Consider the following 21,254-nt stretch of genomic DNA (forward strand, 5'->3'; position numbering starts at 1 on the left):
ATTAACATCTTATCATCTCACATAGTTCCCTTCCCTTTTTGCTTGTCGTAAGAGTATGCAAAAATCTACTCTCTTACAATATTATGAACTATAATCCTTATGTTTTACATTAGATATCTAGACTTATGTATCCAATAATACTGCATCTTTCTACCCTTTGACTTATAACTCTCCATTTTCTCCATCCCCCACCCCTGATAAACACATTCTTCCCTCAGTTTTTATGTTTTTTATTATATATTTTAGAGTCCACATACAAGTGGACTCTAAAAATCATGCAGTATTTTTCTTTCTGCCTCTGGCTAAATTCACTTAGCGTAATGTCCTCTAATTTCATCATCCCTTTTGTTACAAATGGAAGGATTTCCACATATGTATACATGTTATATGTGCATACATATGTGTATATATGTATATATACTCTATGCATATATATGTATATATGTATACACATTTTATATATGTAGACACATTATATACATATGTGTATACACACATATGCATGTATGTATACTAGTTTTATGTATATATACATACATATGTGTATATATGTGTGTATATACTTATATACACATAAATATATACAAATGTTTTTATATTTTATTTTATTTTTTGAGACAGAGTCTCACTCTGTCACTCAGGCTGGTATGCTGTTGTCACAATCTCAGCTTACTGCAACCTCTGCCTCCTGGGTTCAAGTGATTCTCCTCCCTCAGCCTCCTGAATAGCTGGAATTACAGGTGTGTGCCACCACGACCAGCTTAATTTTTGTATTTTTAGTAGAATCGGGATTTCACTATGTTGACCAGGCTGGTCTCAAACTCCTGACCTCAGGTGATTCATCCGATTCAGCCTCCCAAAGTGCTGGGATTACAGGCACGAGCCACCTTACCTGGCTTATTTATATGTGTACACATGCACACATATATATATATATATATTTTTTTCTATCCATTCACACACACACACACATATGTGTGTATATATATATATTTTTTTTTTTCTATCCGTTCACCCATTGATGGACACTTAGGTTGTTGCTATATCTTGGCTACTGTGAATATGCTGCGATGAACATGGAAATGCAGATAGAATATGTTCCACTCAATCAAAGATGGACAGAAATGATAAAGGCTACTTTAAGACTTAGCTTTTAAAATATCCTACAAATGATTCTCCAGTCAAGGCCTTGAAAGGCAGACGCTTTAGGTGATGTTCTCACATAGGTGCCTGGGGACCTGAATTGAATGTGTGGAATGGAGGCTGTTAATGTTCACATCTGATTTTTACACAATCACATAAAACTTGCGTGTGAGTGTGTGTGTATGTGTGTGTGTGTTAAGCCACTGAGATTTGATGTTTTTACAGAACATGACATCGATGATCAGCTGGAAGAGAGAGAATTCTTCTAACTAGGGAGTTGCAAGTGAGAGAACCCTAGTAATGGTGGTGGTGGAGAGAGTGAGTGTTGAAAATTCCATGAAAGAGTGCTAGGAGAGAACGTTAACATGAGATTAATGAGATCTGCAGACGCAAATGGATAACTTTATTCTCTAAAAGCAATCTGCAGATTGTGGACATACAACTATGGTGCAAAATAAAAGTGTGCTCTGAGTGGGGGTGGTGGTCAGAGAGTTAGAGTTTATAAAGGCAAAACCCTGCAAGGCAGGAAAGAGGAGTCAGTGGAGTAAGGACAGGGTCTGGATTAGATGGTCTTTTAACCTCAATCACCAATGTCTCTTAATTGGCTAGTTCTAGGTGTCTGTTGGTGGTCAGCTCAGAAATTTCCAGATGCAGTTGTTTTCAGAAACTCTTTTCTGATTGATTGCTGAAAAACAGGTTCTGCAACACTTTATAAGAACACAGAGTGTGGCCACTCCCTCACCCTTCCATGGCCTCTTGGGTTTGCTTTAACTTTTGAACCATAGGGAGTTCATATTTTCTACAACTGGGGGCATGATTTGACCAGAGTGAATCCATTTTTCATGCCTGTGAGTCCCAAAGAGCCTGGTCACAGCTCCTTGAGAATATAGCAGGAGGGACCAACAACACTTCCATCACACCTCACACCTGTAGCAGGATGTGGGGCAGAGGGTGGCTCTGAATGCATTTTAAAGTTATGACCACCTTTAATTAGATATATTTGTTACTGCATGGAGGGCCTTTCAGTATTTCTAAGGAACAAGAAATAACAGGATTCATTATTTCTTGCGATTATTGCATATCAGTCCACAGTGTTTTCCCCTTAGAATCTGATGCTCTAGTCATGAAAATTGATGACATATTTAAGGACTGAGAGAAAGGCAACAGGTGAGATATAGGAGGGTCACATGAGGCACTGAGAGACTCTCCTGTAACCCTAGTCCCCATCTGCAACTGAAGTATTATCTCAGGGCACCCACACACTGACTTAGCTCTTATGCACCAAACCTACAACATGGGGGTTAGCTACATAGAACCGATAGCTCAATTCAGTCATGCGGAGGCATTACTTACCCTAAAATGTACATGCCCTGAATGTTATCCAGGGTCCAGAGAAGAGCTCTTTAAAGAGAATATATTGGATGTGAGGGTGACCTGGTTGCAACATCTGTCACCCTATTGATTGCCAGGGTTGTTTTGGCTGATCTGGTTGGCTAGGCAGCCTTCCTCCCTCACCGCTCCATGTGTGTCCCTCATGAAGTTGTGTGCTTGGTCGAAGAGGATGACCATCCCCAATAGAGGAGGACTGGTCTTCCGTCAAGGGTATACAAGTTACTGAGCTCCCCTGATAGAACCTCCAAACAAGCTCGCAGGAGAATATATTTAAGTGAACAGTTAGGGACAAAAATAAAGTTGCTTAATGATTTCATTACGTGGGTTTGGTTGCTCCCAGAAAAACAGCAGTAATTTCTGTTGTTGCTTTGCAAATATCATTATATCCAGAAGACGAATAATTCACAACATTTGAAAGAAAAGTATTCAGTTGTTCAATACAAAAGAAAGCATATTTTCCATTTTAGTAAAGCCTCTAAAATAAATGCTAATTTATTAAAATTGAGTGTATTTTTCTTTGAAATCTTTTGGATTTCATTTACTTATGTTGTTTATAGGATTGTGGTAGCCCAGTCATATTGGAAAATAATTAGAACATTGATGCCATTAAAATCCAAGGTAGTGTTTTTCCTTTGAAGTGATGGTAATGATAAACATCAGCTTATTCCACAAGCTTTTTCACTGAAACTGTAGAAGACTCTAATAAAGCTGGCAACTTTTCAAAAAAGTGAAAATGTTATGAAATGTAATGTCAGGCATTTTATTTCTTCACAGTGCTTTCATCTCACTGCAACCATCAAGTCTTCATAGCACACCTCATGGGTAAGGACACTTATTGCTGTTATTTCTTTTTATTTTATGTCTTCAAAGTTATTCTAGCAAAGTGTTGCTGGGACTAACACTTCACTACCATTGCTGTCATATTAAAAAATAGAAAAAAGGTTTTAGAGAGCAAATGTTTTTGAAAAATATAGATTACAATGCACCAATTTCTTATTTGCAGCCTAATATTAATATTTTTGATATTTCTTTGTTCTGTATTAGACTTCTCTAAATGTTTATAATAGTAATAACTTTCATTTACTGGGTTCTTCATATGTCAGGAATGAGCCTAGGAGCTTTGTGTATATAATAATATAAAAAGTCAGAGAACTCAAGTATCTTTCCTAACCATGAATTATGATGGAGCTGGGATTTGTATGGAACTCTTACTTCAAGGCTACTATTTCCATATCAATATTCACCTCACTTTGATGGTCAAGCTTAAGAATTTTACAGCATCAATTAATTAACTTACTTGAGATGTCTAAAAAAATTCTTTGAAGAGTATTTGGTCTATAGTAATTTAAGTTATGGGATAAACTTACAAAAAAATCAACTCACACTACAACTCAGTATAAGTCAGTTGTGTAGAGAAAACATAGGTTCCTCAGGAGGCATTATATGTTTAGTATCAATAAGAAAAGGAAAAAGAATGATGAGGAGAAGGAGAAAAGTTTATATAGTCCCACCTGGTAAACTTATTGGAATAAATATCATTCACACTTTTGTTTTAAGAGATTCAGTGCTGACTCTCAAATCTCTGCCTTGTCTGTCATCCAACCCACTTCCTAGTGAAAATCCCTCTTCCCCTTCTCCAAATAGGGACTTCAGTCCATGATCACATGACTGGTCTCAGGTCTGGGTTCTGTGTCTTGGATCCTAACTGAGCTATTGATTCTATGTAGCAAGTCCCCAAGTCATAGTTGAGGAGTACAGGAGGTAAAACAGCAGGTGGGTGGCCTGAGATAATACTTTAGAGAGTTGTAAATAGAGACTAGAGATCCAGAAGATTCTCCCAATTGCTTAATGTGACCCTCCTATATCTAACCCATTGTCCTTCTCTGTGTCCTTGAATATGTCATCATTTTTCATGACTAGATTATCAGGCTCTAAAGAGAAAAAACACCATGCATTTCTATGCAACAATCACTATTTCTCACAACACCTAGTACACAAATTTCTGATGCTAATACTACTTACATGTGCTTTAAAGTGATTAGTTTAATGGAGAAAATTAACTGAATTGGAGAATAATGAGAAATAAAGACTGAGAGGCCAAAACAAGAAATATTTAACAAATGACTTTTAACACAAACCAACAGACTTTATATGTTCATTTATTACCTAAAAAGAAAAAAAAAACCTACCAAATGGTAGGATATTTTAGAGAACAATGCAGATAAATATTATTTTAATGGGAACTAAAACAATTCTCCCTTCCCCTCCCCTTCCCTCCCCTGTCCCTTCCCTCCCTCCCTCCCTCGTCTACCCTCTCTCCCCTCCCCTTCCTCCCTCCTTTCTTCCTTCCTTTTTTCAATTCAACTGACAATTTTTTTTTTTTTTTTTTTTTTTTTTTTTTTTTTTTTTTTTTTTTTTTTTTTTTTTTGCCAAGATGCTGTTAACGTGCTACATATAATTCTAGGTGCTTGGAATAAGATGTTAAGAAGTCAGATTTAGTCTTCGGCATCTGTATAGTGAATAATTAACTTTACGCAAAGGGATATCTGCCTTATGTCCAGGCTCCTGGGAGGTGACTTGTAGCCCTTGAAATTTCCTGACATAGAAGTTTCACCCTATTCACGGTGGACCTCTCAGACCAAACTTAATCATTCATACTAACAAGATGACTCTGGGTGACCCCAACCAGAAAGACCAATCATGTGATTAAAAGTTGGGGCTTTGGGACAGGTGACATTGATTGGCCTTTGGGGGCTGGGGGACTGGAGATGGAGTTTATCCCTGTGGACAGGACCTGAGTCATCTACGCCTATGCAATGAAGTCCTAGTGGAAGCTCTGGAGCCTAGGAAGCCTGGGGGCTCCTGTGTGGTGGTCCTCAGTGCTGCTGCGCATTCACACAGGGAGGGGAGTACACGCTGAAGACTCGGGAGCATAGCAGTGGAAACCCCTAGCCCCAGATTCTGCCCTATGCATCCCTTCTTTTGCCTGGTTCTGATTTATATTCTTATGGGATGATCAAATCTTAATTGTAGGTGTTGAGGCTTAGAAGATGATACACCAAAGTACAGCACCTTGATATGCTGAAAACTTTGAACTGAAGGAGACCAGAAGGGCCTCAGAAGCAAGTCTCTCTGACCTCCATCTCCCTGTCTTTTGTTGGTCTTTCTCCCCCAAAGCAAAAGACAGAAATTACCCAAGGCAGGTCATAGAAACTAGAACTCCTCTTCCCCAAGGTGAATCATAAAGCCCAGAAAAATCACTTTCTTCTTTCTCTCTTGAAGACCCTCATTGCAAAGAAGTTCTGCCCCACGTCTGGGCGGGGGTGGAGGCGGAAGAGAAGCTATACACAGAGACCAAGAAGATTCTGACCATACAGACCTTGTTGGGTTTCCCCCTTCAGTTTGTTACTGTGAGGTCATACCCTTTTGTCCAATAACATTTCCACATGGCTTTCCATTCTTTGTTGAATCTGAGCACATAAATAGATACTTTCCCCTGGGTCTTTGGGTCTTCATTTCACAGAATTCCCTCATCATGTATAACTTTGATTAAATAAATTTGTTATGCTTTTTCTTTTGTTAGCCTGTCTTTTGTTACAAGGCTGTTGGCTGTGACCCTTATGGTGGGTGAGGAAAGTTGTCATACCTTTCTGCCCCTACATAAATATAGCACGTTCTTGGGCTCTGGGTCATTCTAGAGAAGTATCAATCATCATGGACTCTGTGAGCTCCCCCACAGCTACAGCCACTTAGTCTGAAGTGAGGGTTGCCCTGGGGAACCCTGCACCTACAGCTAATGTCAGAAGAACTGCCCACACCTTACAGCCTGGAGGACTGTCTTTTAACCTTGAGTTGGGCTAGCTCTGGATACTTCACAGGTCTTATAAAGTAGTGAAAAACAGAAAGAATTGGTGCAACAATGACAGGATATTGGGTGAAACTGTGTAGTGATCACACAATGATGAATGCAACTCTTGTATTCTCTGCTAAGTGTCTTTTCCTCTTTTGAGTAGACTATTTATCCCCTTTCTCTATTTCATTAAACTTCAGGCCATAAATAAATTTACCTTGCCCAAGCATTTTAATGAATTATTGGAACCAATAGCCACAATTAGATGTGGTTTGACCTTTCTCAAATACTATCTTTACTTTGGAATAATTTGCCTTTGTGATTTATCAGGGTTCTACAGTATAATATTTAGTAATAGTATTATGTCTTGTCTTGAAATAGTTGTTAGTTTATTATAAGGTTAATGAATTAAATTAATAAATAGTGAATTGCAAATATGCAATGTTTTGATAAAATTTTATTTTAAAGTTTAATTCTTAAAGAAAACTCCAGTATGATAAATTCAATTAATTTTACATCTGATAACAGATAGCTAAGAAGATGCTTAATTTTTTTTTTTTTTTTTGAAATAGAGTCTCGCTCTGTCTACCAGGCTGGAGTGCAGTGGTGCTATCTGGGCTCACTATAAGCTCTGCCTCCTGGGTTCACGCCATTCTCCTGCCTCAGCCTCCCCAGTAGCTGGGACTACAGGTGACCGCCACTACGCCTGGCTGATTTTTTGTACTTTTAGCAGAGATGAGATTTCACCATGTTAGCCAGGAGAAGATGCTTAATTTTTAAACTAAATGTTAACTAATTTTTGATGCCTTCTGTGGTTTCATTCTGTTAAAATGAAATGATTTGTTTATTGACTTAACATGATGTTTTAAATGCAATGAAATTTATAGAAAAGGTAAAACTTTGAAGCTGCTGTAGAACTGAAGGGAAGAATTCCACTTTACCCTCTGAAGGATCACAGAAAATTAACTGGCAAAAGGCAGTTTAATAGGAGAAAAGGCATCTACATTTATTTGATCATAGTATTATGTGACACGAGAGCCTTCAGAATGAAGACCCCCACATATAGGGGAAACTGTGCATTTTTATGCTTAGGTTCGACAGAGTACATATAGCTGTATAGAAACCTGATGAGATAAAAGGGTAGGATCTAATGCAGATAGACTGAGTGGGGACACCTGGCAGGGCCTGTCTGTCTCGATTCTTCTTGGCCTCTCTGCGTAGCTTTCCTTCTGTCTGGGTGTGAGGCAGGTCTCTGTTTGGAAAGGGAGTCTTATGACCCACAATCAAACAAGGTAGGTCAGACTATATTTTTAAGGCCAGTTTTGACACAGAATTGGTAGGGAAAGCTAGAGTAATTTTTAGGTTTCATGGCTGACTTTGGGGAAAAGAAGCTCAGGTTTCCATGACCTGCCTTGAAGGAGAGAATTTCTAGTTTCTAGGAGGGCTGGCCTCGGGGGAGAATGAGGGGCCAGACACAGGAGGGCAGGGAAGAAACCTCAGCTACTGAGGCTGCTTTTGAGGCCTTCATTCTGAGGTATTCTGGGCCCCAGCACTGCCTAAGAGGAATAGTCTTCAGAAGGTATGTGCGCCTGTGTTGTTCCATCCAAGATGGGGCTGTTGAAATAGTGAAGCCTGCCACTGAGTCACTACCACGGTGGAAGAGCTCCATTGCTATTAAAGAACAAAACCAAGCAGATATATGAGCCCCACAATGAGCTCAGCTCTATAGATTAGTTTGTTAATATATTATTTTCAGGACCATAATGTTCAATCTGAATATATAGCAAGAAGAGCCCTGTTTGATAATACATGCCATTTCACAATGATTATCTTTTTCTTTTTGAGCTAACTAGAGGAATCATGCTAAACTATTCTTGGCATAAATAAGGTTTGTACTCAATTATAATTCAAGACAGTTTCACCTAAAATATTTTACATTTTGTGCACAAATACCTTTCTATTGCATCTCAGTTCGTCTGCTAAAGGTGCTTTCTTCATGCTAGTTAAGCACACTTTTTCGAGAAGTTAACTGAAAAGTTAACTGAAATAGTCAATGAATTTCTGAGATTTGGCATACTTTCCTCTTTGTGGACCTGTTTTCTCCTCCTGTACTTATGATGGCGGGACAGGGACAATCCGACAGGCTAACAATTAACATTAAAAAAAAAATTATGAGAACTTTGTTTAAAGCAAAATTTACTTACGTGTAGCATTGTCATTTGGCTTTACAGACTCTGTCGTCTACCAAATAAACATTGCAAATGATTCTGCTTACGAAATAACCAACACTCAGGCTCAAATTTTTCTGTGACTTTCTCATTGCAATGGCTCCCAAAACCTTAATTTATTAATCTAAATATGCTAAATTGCACATATTTCAGTATGTTCATCAAATTTAGTATTTCTTATAGTTAATACTTAAAAAATTTCCTCCTGTGTTAAGTAAAAAACACCTTGATATTTCATTTTTCCTCATGGATCGTAATCTTTTTTTTTTTTTTTTTTTTTTTTTGAGACGGAGTCTTACTCTGTCGCCCAGGCTGGAGTGCAGTGGTGCGATCCCACCTTCCGGGTTCCAGCTATTCTCCTGCCTCAGCCTCCCGAGTAGCTGGCACCATAGGCGCCCGCCACCACACTAGCTAATTTTTGTATTTTTAGTAGAGACAAGGTTTCACCATATTGGCCAGGCTGGTCTTGTTCTCCTGACCTTGTGTTGCACCCCCCTTGGCCTCCCAAAGTGCTGGAATTACAGCCATTAGCCACCACGTTCAGCCGTAATCTTTAGTGAACTAGTAAAATGGTTTGCCTAAAAATTAAAGCCCTGGTTTGTACCATTTTCCATTCTTCATGATGTAAATACGCCCACCAGGCAGATTTCAAACTGTATATGTAACATCAGGGAAGCTGAGAAGCTGAGAAGAGATGCTAACAATCACCTTTCTCAAGCCTCTTCAAGCCAGTTCCACGCCTCACTCACTGTAATTTAGTTACCATAGAACCGGGGATGGCAGAACTTCTAAGTTACAATTGAAAAAATATATACAGAAATAAAGGCGTCTTGGGGAAATGTTAACCTTTCCTAAATCAATACGTTATATCCGGTTTATAAAATAGGGTGAATGCTACTTTGGTGACTGTGTCATTAAACAATCTATGTTAAATTAATTTTGTAGATGAAAGTAATTAAAAACAACCTTAACAGAGAAAGCCCTTCTAGAAGTTTTTATTAGTCACTAAAGAGAAACATTATGATCCCTGAGAATTAACATATAACTCCAGAATAAAATGCAGATTTATATTGTTAATTTTTTTATTCTTATTTTCTGGGAATTTGAGAATAAAATTACCAGTTGTGAGAAAATGTAAATTGAAATACAGTAAAAAGGTTATTGAAGGCTGCAATTTAATCCTATTAAATACAAAGTATGAAGGAATTGGCCATTATTATCTTTCTTGTCAGTCAACGAAAAACAACCTGTTGGTAGGCAGCTTATGTCTGACAAATGTGTAGGACTTTTGTTTTATTTATGCTTAGATCCTGAAATAATCATTGCATAATCCATCAGAAAATAAAGCTTTTTATATTAATAAGGAATAAAAACTGGGGACAAATGCCATTATGAATGATATTTACTTATTAATTTTCAATAAATAATTAATTTATTGATTATGGAAATACTGTGTTTTAGAACCATAAGGAGGAGAGGTTTCTAGTTTTAGGACTAGGTAAACTTGCATTCAAATGCCTTTTCTTCCATTTCATAGGCAGACAACTACCTGATAACTCCGAGTTTGTGTCCTTATCTGTGAAATGGAAATAACGACTTCCATTTGTGGAGTTATTTTAAGGATTATAGAGAGTGTTTGTAGAGCTCTTGGACAAGGTGGAATAAAGTAGAGTTTCAATTAACAGCAGTTCATAATAATAATGTAGGTGATTAGAGCTGGAATAAGCAATTTGAAGTGAAAATAAAATAAAATTACTGAAACCATTGCTTGTCTCCTCCTTGACAACATATTTGTTCATTAATAAATGTCTGCTCTTTTAAATGATTTGTATCTTTAATTGAAATATAATATTTGATTTTTCTTATCTCTATGAAACAAAACAAAAAGAAGTATAATTCTTTTCAAAGGCTTAGAATATCAGCTTTTTTTTGAAATATGCACTACAGAAAGAGAAACACCTTGAACTTACTTGGGAGACTTCCACAGGCTTTATTAAAAAGAACTTGGTGGAAATAAATACCACAAGTCAAAGAGATGAAACGACCCCATGGTTCTGTAAGTGATCTGAGTATTGTACAATCTCCCCTGCACTGTGAAGTACTCTTTTGCTTTGGTGTTATGAATAATATTTTATGTGAAGAATATTTTATGCAAATACTTTTGTCATCTTTTTATGAAAGTAATCCCATTTTGCTAGGGTGTCCAGGAATCTGACTTTTGTTTATAATATTGCCTATAAGGAAAAATGAATCCATATAATCATATTCGCAATGTGCATTTAATGGCATATAATCCCTTTTAAACTTGAGCACTATGCATATTTGTTATTTATGGCTATAATAAATAACCTGAAAACATGGATTAAAACAATAGATTATTATTACCTAATGGTTTCCATTGGTAAAGGATGTGTTTAGCTACATGCTTCATGGCTTAATGAGATTGCAGACAAGGTGTCAGTTGGAGTTTCAGCCATCTGAAGGCTTGGAAGGGGCTGACAGATCTGCTTCCAAACTCATTCATTGGTTTCTGACAGAGTCAGACCCTCCCTAGCTGTTGGCTGGAGATACCAATTCGTTCTCACATGGGCTTCTCCATAAAGTTGCTCTCATTATGCCAGCTTGCTTCTCCTTTTGTAAGGTATTACAGAAAGTAAGACAATGAGTGTGCAGAGAAATTCAAGGCAAAAGCCACAGTCTTTTGATAACCTAACAAAATCAGTGGCATCCCAGCATTTCTGCCATTTTGTATTTTTCAGTAATGAGTCACTGGGTCCAGCCTACACTGAAGTGGAAATGATTACCCAAGGGCGTGGATTCTGGGAGACAGAATACTGTGGGCCATCTCAGAGGGTGTCTGCCACAGGCACTGGCTATAATGATAAAATAGAACATTGAAGAAGGAATGAGTGTACTGGATGTCTGTCTTTTATCATACTAGTTTTATTTTAATATAACTCTTGGAAATTGAACTTTGGAGTCTAATACAGTTCAAAACTGAACTGCCAACTTGATTTAAATCTTCTGTTGCCTTACTCCCAAAGCAGGCTAGACGTGTCAAGGGCCTTCAGGTGAGGAGATGGGTGGGGCTTTCTTTCACTCCTCACTCCCTTATTATCTTGAGTCTAGCCCAGCCATCCACCCACTCCTCTGTTAAATGAGCTAAATTGAGGGCTATAAACAGTCATAGTAATAGCAAAAATTTTAGACTTATAATTTTAATTAAAAGCATATTCCCAAGATTACAGGCCTCAGTAAAAGAATTCCCTTTTCTTTTTAGGGGCACACTGGCATTGAATCGATTACTGTCTCCTTATTAAGTGACTCCCAGAATCCCAGGAATTTTCATACCATTAAACATCTCCTTAAACCAAATTTGCTACTCTTTCACACATAGGTGGTTAGCAAACATTCTGCTTTTGTTATTTTCCTAAAAGCATATAATAAATCTTCTTCTATGGAAGAAAGGAAAAATAACAGAAAAAAAGGAAGGCTGTAACAAGCAAACAACTTCTATTATTTGAACTGCTTTCCAGTGGCATATTTTTCTTTCTTCATAAACATTTTCATTCTGGGGAAATCATGTTTTATATTCATAGAAGGCAGACTAAAGGCACTCAAGATGCCATATACTACTCCATGGATATTGTGAATATAAAGAAATTAACCCAGATGAGCTCAATATGATCACAAAGCTCCTGAAAGCAGAAGAGAAAGGGCATTTTAAGAACCAGAAAGGCCCCACGTACCAAGCCTGGCTTGATGATGAAGAGGCCACATGGAAAGTGTGGAAAGAAACTGAACTTTGACACAACCAAGAATTTTAGAAGAGGACCCCACACCTCAGATAAGAACAGCAGTCCATACTGACACCTTGATTTCAGCCCCGTGTAACCCTGGGAAGAGAATCCAACCATGCCATATGGGACTTTAGACCTAGAGTAAGGCGAGCTAATGAATGAGTATTGTTTTAAGATAGTAAGTATGTGAGATTTTGTTAGGGGAGCAATAGAAAACCTATATCATGTTTTTGTTTGTTTTACTTGGATGGCTAAATATATTTATAACAGAGAGTGTGCACAGATTGAGGGGTATAGACCCTGGCTCCTTCTATGGGTGAAAATGTGAGATTGAGTTAGATACTCCTTTGGTCCTGGGCAGTGGTTTGCACCTGTGCATGCATAAGAATCATAATCACTTTATAATCAGTTCTGCATTAATTGGCCTGTTCCATTGAGAAAATTATCCACTAAACTTTTTTTTTTACTTGACATAAATGTTTCATGTAATACAGCATGATCTCAGGCTTACTTCCTGTTTTCCTCTGCACATACCTGGCTCACCTAATGTGTCATAATCCCCCATTATACTAAGTGTGTTTAAATACTTAACACCATTTCCTGTTTATATATTTGTTCCTACAGATCCCTTAACCTCCTGATCATACAATTCCTGAAAGTTAAGAGATGTGTATTTTGCTTACATTGATACCCAGCACTTTGCATAGGCGACTGTCATGTGTTCAATGCTTATTTAATGAATAGTTTACTTAATGAATAATTGGATCTTATTTTTATCAGCTATCAAGTGTGCTTTTTTATTTACTATCTGTCTATATAAATGCATTTACTTTTTTCTTTTTCAGTTCCTAATTTTGAGAAACCATGTTTTCACTAGACCGGCTGTTTCAAGTTGTTTCTATTTCAAATAGGAAACTTTAAAGTTTCAATGTCAGAAATAATAAATCTAGGTTATTATAATAAAGAACACCAGAAAAGTATTCACTTTTGATACAACATGTGGCTTTATAAAGTTTTCTTTTATAAGATTTGCACACTTAATACATGACAGATCTTTAGAGAATAGTAAATGAAATGATATAAATTTTTTTCAAAGAAAATAATTCTATAATGATAAGAGAGATAATTAAAATAATTAGTAAATGTTCCAAATTTATGCTGTTTAGCAGATGTAGTTCTAATAAAAAGAATTAAATATATGCAATTAGCATTAAAATTCAAAATGGTTTTCGAATATTAAAATAATTGCCAAGAGTTTATAGATATGCCAAGCCATGACAGCTTTTCTCTAATTGTGAAATTGTAATACATATGTCATTGCAACGTACGTTGTGCATACAAACATAAACCACACGTAGTTGACATGGAAAACAGGCATAACAGCTGCTGGAGTAAAATTAATGTTTTCAAATTCTCAGAAGATGAATATTTCCTCTTGTGCACTCATAAAACCTGATGGAATTTAAGATCTCAGTTCTGGTAATTAATTTGGACAGACGTCAGAAAAAAAGGATCTAAGAGACATAATTGGGTGATGTCACAGAGCATAGCAATAAGCAGATGTGACAGTCAGAGTGACTCCCCGCCACCCCCGATAAGAAATACCATGGCTATCGGTGCTTGCACGGGAGAACTTGCCATGTGTGAGTCATGTGGACAACTGCTTACTCAAATGCTGCTAAAATTGTATGCATCATAGTTGCATGGAGAAATGCTAAAACACCTTTCTTATGAATATATATACTCATGTAATTATGTATGATGTAAAATGATGTGTCATATACAACAAGCATGGAATACATTCTATTGATGTTACTATGCCTTCATCACTTATGTATCCACATGACATTGCAGTTTCCCCATAGAAGATGATGTATACTTCTCAGTTCCATAGACGTTTGATTGATCTTTGTCCAATGGGGTGTCAGCAGATGTGACGGGAGGAAAGGACCAGTTTACACTTGCCATCAGCTTGAGAACATGCATCAAGTAACCCAAGGTCTAAGATATGAGAGAGAAAGGTGGTGGAGGCACTCTATACCCAAGCTACAGCTTGGAGCCAAGCCCAGGCAATCCAATCCTAGGTCAGACAACCCCCAGCCAGCAGAGCTGGGTGAGCAAGAATAAATGATTGTTGACTGGGGCAATGAGCTTTGGGGTGGTGCATTACATGGTATTGTTATGATAACAAGGGACAGGATGCCTTCCAAAGTAACTAAACCCACACACAGAAGGATCCCCGAATATTCAATACATATCCAGTTAACTTTAATATAGTTAAAACATGTTGATAAGAATGCTTTCCTTCAAGTATTTCCACAGTGGCACTATTAAAGCCAATAGAAAGACTTTTCGGCAGTAACTGAAACCTCAAATGTTGATTTTCCTTTCTGTATTCTATTCCATTTTTCCCTTAGGTGAAAAAGCAAAAACAATTCTGGGAATAGCATGGGAAGAAAAACTCAGGCACAGTCTAGATTTTCTGACAAGTTCCCCATTATATTGAAAGCAAAATGCTGTATTTTATAGTCTTGTCACACCATGTAGTTACTAGCATGCACTCTGGACAACATTTGAGCAAAGAAAGCAGGAAAAGGCACATTGAACAACCTACTGTGAGGACTGCAGGAGTAGAAAACTCTCAGCTGTAGATATCGAATAAAGAAAGCCTAGTGTAAGGGCTGGAAAGAGTTTTCATTTTGTTTTGTGATGTTTGTAGATTATACTCTTCCAGGTGTTGTTAATACACCTGCACGTTCTACTAGTTCTGCCTGTTATGATTTCATATATCAAATATTTCTCTTCCAAAGGGTTTCATTATTTGTATTTTATTTCCCATGTATTAATCACTCAACTCAGATAAACAAATATAGCAAATCTAGTTAGATCAAATAAATCTAGTTTGCTAAAGACAAAGAGTATGGGATCTTTGACTCTAAACAAGTTAATAACATTCTGTTATTTCATGCCCCAAAAAGACAAGAAATGAGAACCCCTGAGGCCAAAGTATTAGGTAAAGGTTTATATTCATAGTTGTTGCTACGTGCAAAATATAAAAGGAAATTTTAAAATGAAAATGAGATCATTATTAATAAATAATAATTAATTAACCATTAGTAGTCACTGGTGCAACCACATAAGCTAATATTCTTCTAGAATTTCACTTTGTTTCTTTGCCTGTTCTTTTATAATTGTACAGGATATTTAATTTACGTTTTTCCTGGTATGATAACTTTTACCCACACTTGCACAATAGGGTGTATACGCATTTAAAAATGAAACAGCTGAAGTTGTTCTGAAAATGTCAATAAATGTTTTGCATTTGTACATACATTTAAAGACAAACTTGGAACTTAAAAAAAGCCTTTCATTTATTTTTTGTTGTTGTTTTGTTGTTGTGGCTTATTTATTTTTCTTTTTTGATTATTTGCTAATACCATATATTTAATTTAAAAACTCAATTTAAATGTGTCAGTGACTGTTCTAAGAATTTATAACTATACTGTATCATTTTTTTTCATGACTGAAATTAGCTTTGTTGTTTTCAAGTTATAAAATTAACACACAGTCGTGTAAAACATTTAGGATAATATTAAAACCCCAGGAGTAGAAATAGAAACAACTCCTGATGTTTTGATATATAGCCTTATAAAGTACATCAGTTTGGAACTTAATTTTAATGTGCTATGTACTTTTTAAATGGATTGCTATACCTAGGAAAAATAGTAAAATAGGCCAGGTTTTTTTTGATTAGTCTCAAGTCCTTTTCCCTTGATTTCTGGGATAGGCAGCACCGCCCTCTTTTAAAGGCATATGGTATCCTTCCTACAGATGTCACAGGCCCTCCACTGAGGGATTCTGACGTGTTAATGCCATAGCTTTTCTGTGTTCCAACCCCTTTCTCTTTTTTATAGTGATTTCTAATCAACAGGTTTTTTTGTTTTTTGTTTTTTGGTTTTTTTCTTTTCTGAGATGGAGTCTTGCTCTGTCGCCCAGGCTGGAGTGCAGTGGCGCTATCTCGGCTCACTGCAAGCTCCGCCTCCCGGGTTCACGCCATTCTCCTGCCTCAGCCTCCTGAGTAACTGGGACTACAGGTGCCGGCCACCTCGCCCGGCTAGTTTTTTTGTATTTTTAGTAGAGACGGGGTTTCACGTTGTTAGCCAGGATGGTCTCAAGCTCCTGACCTCGTGATCCGCCCGTCTCGGCCTCCCAAAGTGCTGGGATTACAGGCGTGAGCCACCGCACCCAGCCTCAATAGGTTTTCTGAGTGCTTTTATTTTTGTATGCCACTGTTTGTAATAAAATAAATTATCATTTGTAATAATAATACAAATCAGAATATACACAATTTGTATAATTGTGATAACATGTCGATATATATAAGATAGTGTTTGCTCATTTACGTATTAAGTTTCTTCAATTGAGACATTACTGAATCTAGGAAGTAAGTGATAATATGGGGTAGGAATTGAAAAGTTATTCTACAAAAACAAATTGTAGTAAAGAGGGTGGCTGTAGTTATACAAATGCATTTTGTTGATTAAAAGTCTTTACATTAAAAGAAAATCTAGCACAGATAATTTTTTCATAATTTTTGCAGCATTGTTTTGGTGAAAATGACCATAGAAAATCTGCAACTCTAAAAATATCTGTAGTCAATAAATGTTTACTGAATGCTAGTGAGCAATATAACACAAATGAGAGACTCCACTTTTTAGCCTGAAATATAAACATAAATTTTATCTTTTTAGATTGCCCCTCAGGAGATAAAATAAATATTAACTCAGAAGTAGACACTTATAGCTACTCTTCCAATATCCATTCTCCTCTCTCGCAGAATGCCAACTTTTTTAGGCAGTGCTGTGTCTTACCATAAAATGACCTTTACTGGCCTTCTATATAGATAGGAGTTGTCCTGGAAACAATTCAGGGGCCAATTAGAAATGAGTTGTTGGAGTCGGGTGTGGTGGCTCACGTCTGTAATCCCAGCACTTTGGTAGGCCTAAGCGGTCGGATCACATGAGGCCAGAAGTTTGAGAGCAGCCTGCCCAACATGGCAAAACCATCTCGACTAAAAATACAAAAATTAGCTGGACATGGTGGCGGGCCACTGTAATCCCAGGTATTTGGGAGTCTGAGGCAGGAGAATCGCTTGAGCCAGAGGGGACGAGGCTGTAGTGAGTCGAGATTGGATTATTGCACTCCAGTCTGGGCAATGAGAATGAAACTCTATCTCAAAAAAAAAAAAAAAAAAAAAAAAAAAAAGAAAAAGAAAAAAAGAAAAGAAAGAAAAGAAAAAGAAGACAGAAAAGAAAAGAAATAAGCTGTTGGGAAAGGCTTCTTGAATGCTAATGCTACTTAAAAAGGAGTAGGCTTAAATAAAGTAAAGATGTCACTGGCCCTTTGCCCTTTTCCTTCCAGAATGTGGATGTGATGGTTTGGGAGACAATTCTCCCTGGGTCGGGTATTTCTGCCTGTCTTGCAAGCAAGGCTCCGACTACCATCTGTTCCAGAATATCCTTTCAAAGGCCTTTGTGAGCAAATTGCCTTGGAAGATATAGTATCTCTCTCCAGAGTAAAGGACAAGGCCTAATCACGGAGCACAGCTCAGAGCTCAGCTCCTGTAACATAACCCTGTGCACGTGCAGGCCTCCCTCTGGGTCCGTCTGCATGGTAGTCAAAGGCAACAGTGAGGATGCTCATGTTGCCTGTTGAGTCCTAAAGCACATTTTCATACACAAGAGTCTTGTGACTTCTACCAGCATCCATAAAATGATGGCAGGGTAAATTGTAATCTTGCAAGCAGGGTAGAAATCTCAGAACTCCAAGTTTTTAGCAGGTGGCTGGGGCAGATAAGAGTTTTATAGAGATAGCATTATGATTTGGTCTACAATCCATTTTGATTTAATTTTTAATTATGAAGTGATATAGCGTTCTTTTTTTCTTTTGATGTGGATAGCCAGTTCTCTCAGCACTATGTTCAAAAAGACTGCTCTTTCCTCCATTGACCTTTGTTAAAAATCAGTTGACATTACATGAAAAAGTTTATTCCAGGACTCTCAATTCTATTCCCTTGATCTATATGGTCATCCTAATAGTACCGTATTTCTTGATTATTTTTGCCTTACAGTAAGTTTTTAAACACAAAGGTGTATGCCCTCCAACTTTTGTTCTTTTTCTTCAAGATTGTTCTAGTTATTTTGAATCCCTTGTATTTTCATATGAATTTTAAGATAAATGTCATTTTCTGCCAAAAAGGTCACTGGAATTTTAATAGGGGTTAGGTTGAATCTGTATATCAATGTGGTGTGTAATGACATCTTAAAAATATTGTGATTCAATCCATGAACATGTAATATCTTTCTATTTATTTGTCTTCTTTAATTCTTTTCAACATTTTGCTGTTTTCAGTTTAAAAATCTTCCGTTTATTTCTTAAAATTTATTCCTAAGTATATTTTTGATATTACTTAAGCGAAATTATTTTGTTTCATTTTTATATTTTTATGACCAATATATGGAAATATAGTTTACCTTTAAAGATTTAAAAATCTTATAGTATTTTTATTTGTGGATTCCTTAGAATTTTCTGTACATAATATTCTATTACCTGCAAATAAAATACGACTTTTTCCTTGTCAACTAATACATCTTTTATATCCTTTTCTTGCCTAATTGCCCTGGTTAGATTCACCAGTACAATGGTGAATAGAAGTGGCCAAAGCAATAATTCTTGGCTTATTGCTCATCTTAGGGAGTAAATATTCTGTGGATTACAATTAGGTAAGATGTTAGTTATGGGTTTTTCACAGATGTTATCAAGTGAAGAAATTTCCTTCTATTCTTTGTTTTAATCATGAAAGAAGGTTGGATTTTACAAATATTCTTTCTAAATATTGAGATTATCATGTGGTTTTGTCCTTTATTCTATTAATAGAGTATGCTTCATGTATGTATTTTTACAATAAAGCAATCTTACATTCTTGTGATAAATCCAGTTTTTCATGGTGTATCCTTTTTTACATATTGCTTTGTTTTGTTAGCATTTTATTGAGGATACAATTGTCTATATTTTTAAGGTATACTGGTCTGTGTACCTTTTCTTTTCCTATGGTGTCTTTATCTAAATGTTTAAAGAAGAATTAACATAAATCCTTCACAAAATTTTCCAAGAATATAAAGGGATTTAACACTGCCAAACACATTGTATGAGGCCATAGAATAAGATGCCAAAACTAGACAAATCATCACATATGAAAAACATTTTTTCATTGATTTTTTTCCCCACTGTTTTCTAGTCTCCGTTTTGTTGTTTTAATGCTATGCTTTACTTTCTTCCTTTTGCTTGCTTTGGGTTTAGTTTGCTATTCTTTGACTATTTCTTAAAGTGAAAGTTTAGGCTGTTGATTTGAGAATATGAAGCTATTGATTACAATTAAATATGGCAGGTTTTCATTATACACGTATACCTAAGCCCTTATTTAGCAGTATTCCATAAATAAGTTTGTTGTATGTTCAATTTTCATTCATATCAAAGCATTTTCTAATTTCCATTATGATTTTTTTCATCAACGTGTTAGTTACTTGGAAGTGGAAGTACTTTAATTATTTGCTTAATTTCTCTATATCTGCAAATTTCTCAAATTTTCTCTTTTTGTAAATAGACATATTGGAGTGCAAAGGTACTAGAGAAACACATGTGAGATAATAGTAGTTTATGTTTGCTATTCAATCACATCTATGTAAATGTATTTTTTGTTTGATATAACAAATTATAATAAAAATTATAATTTAGACCAGGTGCGGTGGCTCATGCCTGTAATCCCAGGACTTTGAGAGGCCAAAGTGGGAGGATCATGAGGTCAGGAGATCGAGACCATCTTGGTTAACACGATGAAACCCCATCTCTACTAAAAATACAAACAATTAGCCGGCCATGGTAGTGGACACCTGTAGTCCCAGATACTCGGGAGGCTGAGGCAGGAGAATGATGTGAACCCGGGAGGCAGAGCTTGCAGTGAGCCGAGATCGCACCCCTGCACTCCAGCCTGGGCGACAGAGCAAGACTCTTTCTCAAAAAAAAAAAAAAAAAAAAAAATTATAATTTAATAATACAAATATGGGATTCTAAATTAGTTCACTTAAGCCTAAGGACATTTAGGAGGGTCAAAACCATCACAATATATTCTCACAAGGACTAAATGGAAGAAAAATATTTTAAAAATGTAGTACCATAAATATTTTCATAAATCAAAATGAGCATTGCATAATTATTTCAGTTCTGTCTTTACAGGGAACTGTTTGCCTAGCCATAGATTATTTAAAAAACCAGGCAACATAAAGGGGATGAAATATCTTGTTCCTATTTAAAAATATATTTTTGTTATCACTAGAATGTATAAACTGAAGGCAAAATGATACTTCTTTGGTGGTATCCGGGAGAACACAGACGATCTAATGAAGAAGAGTTCGAGAGCTTCGGCCACCCATATGTGATTATCTCCACCTGCAGAACTTTATAAAAAGATATATTGAAAATATGAATAAAAGATAAAAACACGTTAAACCTTTTGAGAGTATTTAGCTATTGGACAACTACCTGATAAAATTATTACAATGATAATGACAGGAAGGAAAGAACATTAATCAATATATAATTCCTTTAAGCTCAAATCTTTTATAGAGCTTTCTCCCCATGTTTTTTATTGAATACAATCAAAGCCAGTTTCAAAAACTGTAGCAAACATATTGTGTGCTATGCTTTACCAATAACATTTCTTTCCTGGTGCAAGATCACAGCCCCTTTTGCTAGTGTCATCTGTTATCTAGGCATGACATGTTG

The sequence above is a fragment of the Macaca mulatta genome, chromosome 8, assembly GCF_049350105.2.
Source record: "Macaca mulatta isolate MMU2019108-1 chromosome 8, T2T-MMU8v2.0, whole genome shotgun sequence".
In the NCBI taxonomy this organism is placed as follows: domain Eukaryota; kingdom Metazoa; phylum Chordata; class Mammalia; order Primates; family Cercopithecidae; genus Macaca; species Macaca mulatta.